The sequence below is a fragment of the Rattus norvegicus genome, chromosome 5 (assembly GCF_036323735.1).
Source record: "Rattus norvegicus strain BN/NHsdMcwi chromosome 5, GRCr8, whole genome shotgun sequence".
Taxonomy (NCBI): domain Eukaryota; kingdom Metazoa; phylum Chordata; class Mammalia; order Rodentia; family Muridae; genus Rattus; species Rattus norvegicus.
In genome coordinates, this window is record NC_086023.1 from 121,640,922 (window position 1) to 121,653,258 (window position 12,337).

At 41.8% G+C, this 12,337-nt stretch overlaps 1 pseudogene; it reads right to left on the reverse strand.

The window, feature by feature from the left end:
- Positions 1-8,757: 8,757 nt before the first annotated feature.
- On the reverse strand, positions 8,758-11,481 carry Pramef12-ps1 (PRAME family member 12, pseudogene 1; annotated as a pseudogene).
- Positions 11,482-12,337: the final 856 nt, after the last annotated feature.

Consider the following 12,337-nt stretch of genomic DNA (forward strand, 5'->3'; position numbering starts at 1 on the left):
ATAAACCCTTAGCCAGACTAACGAGAGGACCCAGAGAGTGTGTCCAAATTAACAAAATCAGAAATGAAAAGGGAGACATAACTACAGATTCAGAGGAAATTCAAAAAATCATCAGATCTTACTATGAAAGCCTATATTCAACAAAACTTGAAAATCTACAGGAAATGGACAATTTCCTAGACAAATACAAGGTACCGAAGTTAAATCAGGAACAGATAAACCAGTTAAACAACCCCATAACTCCTAAGGAAATAGAAGCAGTCATTAAAGGTCTCCCAACCAAAAAGAGCCCAGGTCCAGATGGGTTTAGTGCAGAATTCTATCAAACCTTCATAGAAGACCTCATACCAATATTATCCAAACTATTCCACAAAATTGAAACAGATGGATCACTCCCGAATTCCTTCTATGAAGCCACAATTACTCTTATACCTAAACCACACAAAGACCCAACAAAGAAAGAGAACTTCAGACCAATTTCCCTTATGAATATCGACGCAAAAATACTCAATAAAATTCTGGCAAACCGAATCCAAGAGCACATCAAAACAATCATCCACCATGATCAAGTAGGCTTCATCCCAGGCATGCAGGGATGGTTTAATATACAGTAAACCATCAATGTGATTCATTATATAAACAAACTCAAAGAAGAAAACCACAGGATCATTTCATTAGATGCTGAGAAAGCATTTGACAAAATTCAACACCCCTTCATGATAAAAGTCCTGGAAAGAATAGGAATTCAAGGCCCATATCTAAACATAGTAAAAGCCATATACAGCAAACCAGTTGCTAACATTAAACTAAATGGAGAGAAACTTGAAGCAATCCCACTAAAATCAGGGACTAGACAAGGCTGCCCACTCTCTCCCTACTTATTCAATATAGTTCTTGCAGTTCTAGCCAGAGCAATCAGACAACAAAAGGAGGTCAAGTGGATATAGATCGGAAAAGAAGAAGTCAAAATATCACTATTTGCAGATGATATGATAGTTTATTTAAGTGATCCCAAAAGTTCCACCAGAGAACTACTAAGCTGATAAACAACTTCAGCAAAGTGGCTGGGTATAAAATTAACTCAAATAAATCAGTAGCCTTCCTCTACACAAAAGAGAAACAAGCCGAGAAAGAAATTAGGGAAACGACACCCTTCATAATAGACCCAAATAATATAAAGTACCTCGGTGTGACTTTAACCAAGCAAGTAAAAGATCTGAACAATAAGAACTTCAAGACACTGAAGAAAGAAACTGAAGAAGACCTCAGAAGATGGAAAGATCTCCCATGCTCATGGATTGGCAGGATTAATATAGTAAAAATGGCCATTTTACCAAAAGCAATCTAAAGATTCAATGCAATCCCCATCAAAATACCAATACAATTCTTCAAAGAGTTAGACAGAACAATTTGCAAATTCATCTGGAATAACAAAAAACCCAGGATAGCTAAAACTATCCTCAACAATAAAAGGACTTCAGGGGGAATCAGTATCCCTGAACTCAAGCAGTATTACAGAGCAATAGTGATAAAAACTGCATGGTATTGGTACAGAGACAGACAGATAGACCAATGGAATAGAATTGAAGACCCAGAAATGAACCCACACACCTATGGTCACTTGATTTTTGACAAAGGAGCCAAAACCATCAAATGGAAAAAAGATAGCATTTTCAGCAAATGGTGCTGCTTCAACTGGAGGTCAACATGTAGAAGAATGCAGATTGATCCATGCTTATCACCCTGTACAAAGCTTAAGTCCAAGTGGATCAAGGACCTCCACATCAAACCAGATACACTCAAGCTAATAGAAGAAAAACTAGGGAAGCATCTGGAACACATGGGCACTGGAAAAAATTTCCTGAACAAAACACCAATGGCTTATGTTCTAAGATCAAGAATCGACAAATGGGATTTCATAAAACTGCAAAGCTTCTGTAAGGCAAAGGACACTGTGGTTAGGAGAAATCGGCAACCTACAGATTGGGAAAAGATCTTTACCAATCCTACAACAGATAGAGGCCTTATATCCAAAATATACAAAGAACTTAAGAAGTTAGACTGCAGGGAGACAAATAACCCTATTAAAAAATGGGGTTCAGAGCTAAACAAAGAATTCACAGCTGAGGAATGCCGAATGGCTGAGAAACTCCTAAAGAAATGTTCAACATCTTTAGTCATAAGGGAAATGCAAATCAAAACAACCCTGAGATTTCACCTCACACCAGTGAGAATGGCTAAGATTAAAAACTCAGGTGACAGCAGATGCTGGCGAGGATGTGGAGAAAGAGGAACACTCCTCCATTGTTGGTGGGATTGCAGACTGGTACAACCATTCTGGAAATCAGTCTGGAGGTTCCTCAGAAATTTGGACATTGAACTGCCTGAGGATCCAGCTATACCTCTCTTGGGCATATACCCAAAAGATGCCCCAACATATAAAAGAGACACGTGCTCCACTATGTTCATAGCACCCTTATTTATAATAGCCAGAAGCTGGAAAGAACCCAGATGCCCTTCAACAGAGGAATGGATACAGAAAATGTGGTACATCTACACAATGGAATATTACTCAGCTATCAAAAACAATGACTTTATGAAATTCGTAGGCAAATGGTTGGAACTGGAAAATATCATCCTGAGTGAGCTCACCCAAACACAGAAAGACATACATGGTATGCACTCACTGATAAGTGGCTATTAGCCCAAATGCTTGAATTACCCTAGATGCCTAGAACAAATGAAACTCAAGACGGATGATCAAAATGTGAATGCTTCACTCCTTCTCTAAAAGGGGAACAAGAATACCCTTGGCAGGGAAGAGAGAGGCAAAGATTAAAACAGAGACTGAAGGAACTCCCATTCAGAGCCTGCCCCACATGTGGCCCATACATATACAGCCACCCAATTAGACAAGATGGATGAAGCAAAGAAGTGCAGACTGACAGGAGCCGGATGTAGATCTCTCCTGAGAGAGACAGCCAGAATACAGCAAATACAGAGGCAAATGCCAGCAGCAAACCACTGAACTGAGAATAGGACCCCCGTTGAAGGAATCAGAGAAAGAACTGGAAGAGCTTGAAGGGGCTCGAGACCCCATATGTACAACAATGCCAAGCAACCAGAGCTTCCAGGGACTAAGCCACTACCTAAAGACTATACATGGACTGACCCTGGACTCTGACCTCATAGGTAGCAATGAATATCCTAGTAAGAGCACCAGTGGAAGGGGAAGCCCTGGGTCCTGCTAAGACTGAACCTCCAGTGAACTCGACTGTTGGCGGGAGGGCAGCAATGGGGGGAGGGTTGGGAGGGGAACACCCATAAGGAAGGGGAGGGGGGAGGGGAATTTTTGCCTGGAAACCAAAGAATTATTATTAAGTATTAAATAAATTAAAAAACATAATAAAAAAGAAAATGTAAAAAAAATAATAAAAATAAGAAATAGAAAAAAATCATTTAAAAACATTAAATGATTTTCAAAAATTACTAGGAAGCATAAATTGTATTCGACCCTATATTAAAATGCCCAATGTAGAGTTACAACCACTCTATGGGATCCTGAAAGGGGATTCTCAGCTTACTTCACCCCGTGCTTTAACCAAGGAAGCACTATTATCCTTAAGGAAAGTAGAAGAAAGACTGGAAAAGGCAATGCTAAGAAGGTACAAGGAAAAGGAAGATCTCCTTTTGTGTATACTGAGAACCTTTCGTCAGCCTACAGGAGTGCTATGGCAACAAGGACTGCTTCTTTGGATTTATCCTCATATTTCTCCTAATAAGACCCTTGAATATTATGTCTTAACTGATGAATGACGTGGCCCAGATCCCGTGATTTTGAGATCTAGGGGAGCTGTTTGTGTTTTTCCACAGAATCAAGACAATCCAATTTGGGTGCCTGAGCATTTGACTTGCAAAGTGCCTCCTGCTATTCCTGACAATGGAACTACACACTCTATTATTGCTGGGAATTGTAATCCAGGTTGATTCGCTCACGCTGTGGGCTATTGCCAGATCCTGGCCAGTACTTAGGCCAGTTCATAGCAATTCTACTGTTTTGCCAACTTTTTTCTCCACCTCCTGTTTGCGTGATGTTCCTTGTAGAGTGCCAAATGGAGAATTGCCCCAATGGTATACTGCCACTAATCTTTCTTTGTTGCATGCATTATGTTTTACTCTTAAAAATTCCTCCCAGCCTTGTATATGGCTGCAAAGGACCACATTGGCTAATTGGTTGGATCCTATGAGAAATAGTGCTATGGGCACTGGGACCATCCTGGCTGCTTTGGGATAAGTTACCCAAGGAGCCTCTTCAGGCAGTGGAGACACATCAATCAATAATTCTGCTGAGTTGAACATTACAACTTTGATTATGATGCATAATTGTAGTTTTCCATCACGCCCGGGGCAAGGCAATCACACACTGGATAACTCTACCTGTCGTTGAGTCCTACCTACTTGCCCCCCATATCAAGAGTTTCCACCTGATTTTACCCCATGTCAGAGTCCATTCCATAGAGCAAAACAATTCCTACCGGGATTTGACTTTTCCCCTCCTCTTGGCCATGTACAGTATGATTGGGGGGAAAATAAGACTGGCAAGCATAATTTTTGGCCGTGGTATCAATGGGCATTATCAAATGAGCAGGGAGCATACACATCTCTAATTCCTTTTGCCTGATTATTAGGTGAAGACTTTACATTGTATAATATTTCCGCCACTAGAACAAATAACAAAACCAGTTTAGTAAATGTAAAGATTAGTGGCCTTTTAGCAAATGATAGTGCCGTTAGTGCTTCAGTATGTGTTAGGCCACCTTTCTTCTTTCTGATAAGCACTAATGTAAGCAATGATGTCTTGAATTGTAATAACTCTGATGCAGTCTGCTGAATTTGGCTGAATGCTGGAATGGCACAAATAATACCGCAGTGATGATCAAGATTCCCTCTTTTGTGCCTATCCCTGTGGAAGCAAATCCAGATAATTTTCCCATACTTCATTTACTAAGAACCAAAAGGGATTTTGGTATTACGGCAGCTATAATTTCAGCCATTGTACTATCAGTCGCTGCAGCAACTACAGCTGCAATTGCTATACTAATCAAGTACAGACGGCTGAGACTATCAGATTGTGGAAAGAACTGCAGTGGCACTAGAGATACAAGAAGAATTTAATACGCACTTGGCATCTGGCTTTCTATTAGCTAATCAACGGATAGATTTAATCCAAGAACAAATTGAAGCATTATATCATATGACACAGATGTCCTGCATTTCCTCCCTTAGAGGTTTATGCTTTACTCCTTTGCAAGCTAATTTTTCTCAGTATTCTCAACAGAGCAAAGAAATCTCGAAGTATCTGAAAGGAAACTGGTCCATGAAAGCAGAGCAACTATCGAGACAATTGCTGATGCAGATTGCTGTCCTTAACAACACTAGATTGGAACCTATCACGTTTGGAGATTTCACCTCATGGATTACCCATGCTTTCTCCTTTTTTAAAGAATGGGCTGGCATGTTTGCCTGGGGGGGGCATTGTCCTCTTGGGATGCGGAGTATGTCTATGGCTCTTCTGCCATTTAAAAAGAGAGCATGCCAGACACAAAGCGATTGTCTACCAGGCTATGGTCGCCGTTGAAAGTGGTGCTTCTCCCAACATATGGCTGGCCTCTTTGAAAAATTAAGAGTTTGCCCTAGATCGTATTTTGTCACTGTCATGTGAAGTCATGTATCCAGAGACGGGCAACTTTCTCTGGGCTCAGACCAACCTAAGACACGGGGCCCGGTGGTGATAGGGTAACCCTATGATAGGTAAGTCTGAGTCGCCAAGAGGAATGGCCTAAAACAGGAGCAATGACAATATTGACTTGATACCCTGATCTAGACCAGTCATAGACAGAGGTGGCTATACCCCGTTTAAACATATGGGCTGGTCAAATGCTCCTCTGCCCAGTTTCTCCCCAATACAAACACATATATAGCCCAGAACGGTGTGTTACAGCATAAGTTCATTTCTCGCCATTGGGGTGCAGTCCTAACTGCAAGAGTGACTCACCATGGCCGAGCTGGGCACTCTGTGAGACATGTCTGATCTCTCTCAGACCACTACTTCCATCTAATGGCTTTTTTTAATAAAACAAAAAAGGAGGAGTTGTAGGGAGCTGCAATATAGATAAAAAGATGGCGCTGACATCCGGTGGTCCTTTGTGGTAAACAACCTTACAGCGCATGTGTTGGCATACCTCTAGCATCAACAAGGCCAGGGTGATATTCATGCTAATGAGGTATTTCATGCTCCACCAATCCCTAGAGGACAAATATACAGCCATAGCCTGTTATGTATATAAGGTGAGTGCCTTTGTTGCTCAGGGTCCCTGTATCAACAATGAGGTGTTCCTGCAATAAAGGCTGTTGAGAAGAATCCGACTATGTTGCGTCTTCCTTGCCGGCCGAGGTGGGCATTACACCTCATCTCCCTGAGCCTCAGTGACCCACACCCAAGCTCAGGTTGTCTCCAGACAATGCCCTTGTCATGACTGCCAGACATGTCTGTCCTAAGTGAAATTTAGCCACAGAACAAATTCTAAGTCCTTCTTCCCAGAAAGATGTGGCACCATTTAGAAACAGGGAACAGGAAAGGTACAACCAGAAACAAAAACCAACTAAAAGAGAAAAAGATGCAGACTGTAGTAACAAAAAATAACCACAAGGTGGCCCTCATAGAAGAATATGACACAAGTGTGAACAGAGACAGCCAGCAATAAGAAACAAAGCCAGAAACAGAAACAGCCTGCTGTAACAAGAACCAACCAAAAGATGGCAATACCCAACCAAAACTCGGCAATCACACACAAGACAATCCATCCTACTGCAGAGATGTTTACTCACAGCTGGAGAATTTACCATGGCAACAAATGTCATTTATCTTTAAGCAAATTTTCCTTCCACTCTATAGATCTCACAGAAAACTTTTAACATTCATACACATATGCCACACATATCACAAGTTTTTGCAGCACTTTGCAAGTACTTACCTTCTCAAACCACATAGAAAACTTCTGACACTTAGATTTCTCAGCACAGCTCAAAACTAAAAGAATTACCATAGCAACACAAGGCATCAGGATCTATACAGGTAAATCATCTGAGAACGACTGTAAGAGTTACAATATTTACGTCTATAGAGCTGGCTTCTGCCTGCTCAACATATGTCATAGAAAGGGGGCTGGGGATTTAGCTCAGTGGTAGAGCGCTTACCTAGGAAGCGCAAGGCCTTGGGTTCGGTCCCCAGCTCCGAAAAAAAAGAAAAAAAAAAAAGAACCAGAAAATATGTCATAGAAAACTTGGGCAAATTCAGTCCTCAGACCAGCAAGAACAAGGAAATTTAAGACCTTGTTACAAACATAAAAAGACAAATACCTAGACTGATTTGGGTGGCTTCAAGGACAACCAGATCTGGAGTCCTGTGTGTCATTGGGGGAATTCCTGGCAAATTCACCAAATTTAGTGTCAGGAAGATGTTAATGATCCCCCAAAACACAGACAGGAGCAGATCTGATGCAACTCACATCAGGTCTTTATTCTATTTAAGCTAGATGGACCCCTAAAACACACCACCATCAAAAAGGACAATTTGCTTGGGGTGGGGGAACCCTGAATATCAATTAGGGCAAAGCAATATAGGAAGCAGCAAGGAGGGAATATGTCTGCAGGTATCTAACTGTAAATGTACTGTGGCCTTTAGCACAATTGTAGTTACATACCATAGTAAAATCAGCAGCATTGCTCCTCTTAGATTTGGAAGACATTATTCTCGTGTCACTAGAGTATGGCCACAGTGCTATGGGTAGCTGATAGCACTGTAGATACCATGGAAATTCTGGATGGAGGGATAGTTTATGTCCCAGGAATAGCTGGAGAGGTTGTAATTTTTGTCATGCTGGGCTCCAACTGAATAAGTAGCAATGAATAGCCTTGTAAGGGCACTGATGGAAGGGGAAGCCCTTGGTACTGCCAAGACTGAATCCCCAGTGAACAGGATTGTTGGGGGAAGGGAAGTAATGGGGGAAGGTCGGGGAAGGGAAAAACCTATATAGAAGGGGAGGTGGAGGTGTTAGGGGGATGTTGACCTGGAAACCTGGAAAGGGAATAACAACTGAAATGTAAATAAGAAATACCCAATTTAATAAAGATGGAGAAATAAGGTTATGCACACATAAAAGAAAAAGGAATGTTACTGTGCTTATAATCACATCCCATCCAAAGAAAGGATCTGAACAGAGGGTTTATTTCAAGTGCCTTTCACAATTAGTTTGAAAATTCTGAGCACATAAAACAGCAACAAGTCAAACATAGAGAGGTCAAGCTTATACGGAAATATCATAATTGATTTTAATGCACTTTGCTACCAACATGGCTTAAATGACAATTTTCTTGTACATACAAAATGAGGATGTAAACAACAGAGTAAGGTCAGTGATTCAGTAGTACATTCAGTTAATAGTTTGGCCATATATTTACAACTTGGAGAAGCCACTGGTGACCCTGTCTTGAAGTAGGCACATTTACAAAGGTAATATTGTCTTTATTTCCATAAGATATTAAATATCTTTGATGTCAAATCAACCCTGTGGTCTCAATCCACTAAATACCATTTTGATTCCAATGCATCTGAAGCCTTGAATTCTGGTATTCTGCGATGAATGTACTTCCTCAGATTTCATTTCCCAGCTTCTAGAATCAATCTCCTACTTACTGTCAATAATGGCAAAGACTGGTCTTCATGTTATAGCCACAGTGCATGCAACAAGGAGGGAAGGGGCCAGCAGCAAATATGATTCACTTGGGTTGCCTTGTGATCTTGAGTATATATATCCACAAACTCAGGACACAGTTGGGAAAATCTCTCTACCATGACATAACTCAAGTGATCATAGGACTCTAGACAGGCAGGCTACAGCTCTAAGGTCAACTTTCTGAGATTGGCTATACATGGCAGAAGGTCCTTAATTGCAAGACTGGAGAGGTCATTGTCATAGAAATTGATGCTGGACAGCTGGGAGCACTGGCTCAAGGCAGGCAAGAGGACTCTGAGCTCTGAATCCTTCATCCTGCAGTGCTCTAACTGCAGTGTTTGCAGCGTTTCAGATACATTCTCTAGGAGAATTTGGAGACTCTCGAAACTTGACTTGGAAAACACAACATCATTGAAGTGCAGGTGTTTCAGTTGAAAGAGACTCTCACATTCTGACATGTGTTTCAAATCTGACTTTGAGAGATGGCAGAAAGTAATAGACAAGGACTCCAAGGGGCTCTTCAGGCATCTAGAGAAAAAACAAGAAATTGGTTCACGGTCAGGGTGCTGGAGGACATTAGTAAGACTGACACTGACCCAGAGAAGCCAGACATGTAGAGTCAATCTATGCTTATGGTGAAGATCAAATCTTAGTGTGCTGCATGTTTGTTTCTGCTCAACGTATTGTCTACTGATGCATATTATTAACTAGTGAGATGGGCTCAGCACAGACATCTGAAACTTACCATCGACACTCTTTCAGAGAACTAGAGCTTGCCCATCATGTCAGGAGAACATAACTAGAAAGGATTATCACAGAAAGCTTCTGGCAACATCTTAGCTAATGTCCTGCAGAGTTTATCTATGTCTGTTATGTCCACAATCTGTATTCCTGATTTAATTTTCCACTCTTGAATTTGATGACCTGGAGCCCAGTGTCTATCCACTTAGTCCTTACTTTTGTTCTCCCTTTGAGGGAGAATTAGAGGTTGATTGACTCCAAAAGAGGAAAAGCTGGTACCTGTTCACATGTATCTTTGTAGAGAGCAGGTGTGGAGCCTTTACATCTTACAGCCATCGGCTTTGTTTTTTTTTTTCCCCTCATGTAACTGTACATGGATGTCAAAGAGGATTCATGTGAAGCACACCCTGGGCATGCTTGCAGGGCAGCTCTTTCAATATCCCCTACCCTAGCTCAGACTGTGCTATCCAAATGGGAATTGAACCAAGTGAGATCGGTTAAGAAACAAACAATCCTCAGTTGTATTACTCCAGTAATGTGTCTGTCATTGTAACATCCTCTGTGACTGGCACACCCCAGGTTAACACTAATGCTCCAAATAAAGGGAAAGCTATGCTACCAGAGCATAAACAGCTCAGCATCCTTGCTTACCTGAAGAGCTCTTTCATGTTGTCATTGGCAAAGTGGGCACCATTCATGGAGAGATGCTGGAGATGTCTAAGTTGGGAGAACTGAGAAAAGAATTTGCCAGCACACTTCTTTACATCTGTCACTGTGTCCACAACATTATGTTTGAAGTCTATTTGATTTAGATCAAATTTGAGAAGATTTCTCATCTGGCCAAGGAAATGTGCAAAGAAATCCAGGAAGGACCGGACCTCCTGTGTGTGTATTTCCAATTCCTCAATATAGTTTTGCTGGACAATGTTCAAGACCTCCTTGATAATCTCCTGTGGTAAGGCAAAAATCGACATCTTCACACAGCATAGCTGCAAAATGTCTTTTCTTTTCTGGGCCCACTGCAGCAAGCATTTCTGGTATTTGTTCAGATAGAAGCAGAGGCTCAGATTAGTGACCACCTGCAAATTCTGCCTTGGTACACAAGTAGGAAGGCTCTTAGGAACTTGCTTCATGCTCCAAGAGTCTGCTGAGCAGTCTCCATATTCTCTTCCATTGCATACATCCCAGAAATCCTGGTGCTCATCTCTCAAGTCCAACACTTGAAGCTTCCCCCTGATGTGAGGGAAAAAGATAGTGTTTTATAATGTAAAAGAAGAAACAACATGGTATCAGGTTACACCCCACTTGTCTAAGGTCAGCTCCACCATAGCGGCTCTCCCCATGTAGGCAAGGTCACTGCATGAGCTGCATCTGGACACATGCCCTGCTTCCCTCCATTCAGTTGCTCTTGACTAGTCTCTTCCATATCTAGTCTCTGTAGGCTCCTCCTACTATGGCTACTTGTACTCTGAGCTGTCCTCCACCTATGACTGTCATTTACATCAGCTTCCAGCTTCAGCAGTAACACCACAGACCCCCAAGGAGATGACATCATTAGCCTCTGTTCTGCTTGTACCCATTTTTTGTACCCTAGTGTGTGTATGTTTCTTACAAGTAACCCGGGGATTCCCCCTCAGGCCTCCTTGGGCCTGACTTACCTGGAATGATCCTTATGTGTCAGCAGTATATCTATGCAATCCAACACAGTTTTCATCATCTCCACACTGGCGGTTTTCAACAGTGGCCCCACAGTGAGGTAGGGAAAGGGCCAGGCCACTACGATTGCCTGCAAGAGCTTTGTGTTTTTGCGGTTGAAGGCCTCTATGAAGAGTGGTGGGAAGACCATAGTGGGCAGGTCTTCCAGATCAGAGATGTCTATGGCATCCTTCTTCAGCAGTGCCTTCACTTCCAGCTGCACGAGTGTGGGAGGGTTGTAGCTGCTCATTCTGGTAAATATTCAATCAGACAGAACCTGGAAAACATGCATTTAGGAAACATAATTTCAGGCTAAGTTTTGGAAATTCCTATTTCTTACTCATTGCAGGAACCAGCATAGCAATAATGGAGAGCTCAGTCTAACAAATCATCCAATGTTGTGGTCTCCAAGCTAGACATTCATCACCAATTCTCCAGTAAGCACCCACTGAGGAAAAAATATTAACCATTGTTCCATAGGATGCCAATCTCTTCTCCTCTTAATTGCATGCCTATTCAGAAGGGTTATTCTGTAGCTTACAATCTGACCAGAACTTTATTACAGGAAAAACACACTGAACAAGGATGCGGGCCCTTAACAGAATATATTGCTAATGTTACAGTTCCAGACCAGCCTTATTGTATTTTCAACAGATTGATCTCTCTTGTGAAGAGCTAAAGAGAAACTCCTATGTGCTACTTACTTTTTTTTGTTTGTTTGTTTTGCTTTTTGTTTGTCCAGGTGTTTTTTTTATTTTTTATTAGATATATTTCTTTACTTACATTTCAAACGTTATTCCCCTTCCCGGTTTCCTGTCCATAAGCCCCCATTCCCTCCCCTCCACCTCCCCCATATGGGTATTCCACGAATACATCCCCCCTTTTTGCCCAACCCCCCATGTTCCCCTGGACTGGGGGTCCAACTTTGGCAGGACCAAGAGTTTCGCCTTCCACTGATGCCCCAACGAGGCTATTTTCTGCTACATATGCAGTTGGAGCCCTGGCTCAGTCCATGTATAGTCTTTCGGTAGTGGTTTAATCCCTGGAAACTCTGGCTGGTTGGCATATTTGTTTTTATGGGGTTGAAAGCTCCTTCAGCTCTTTCA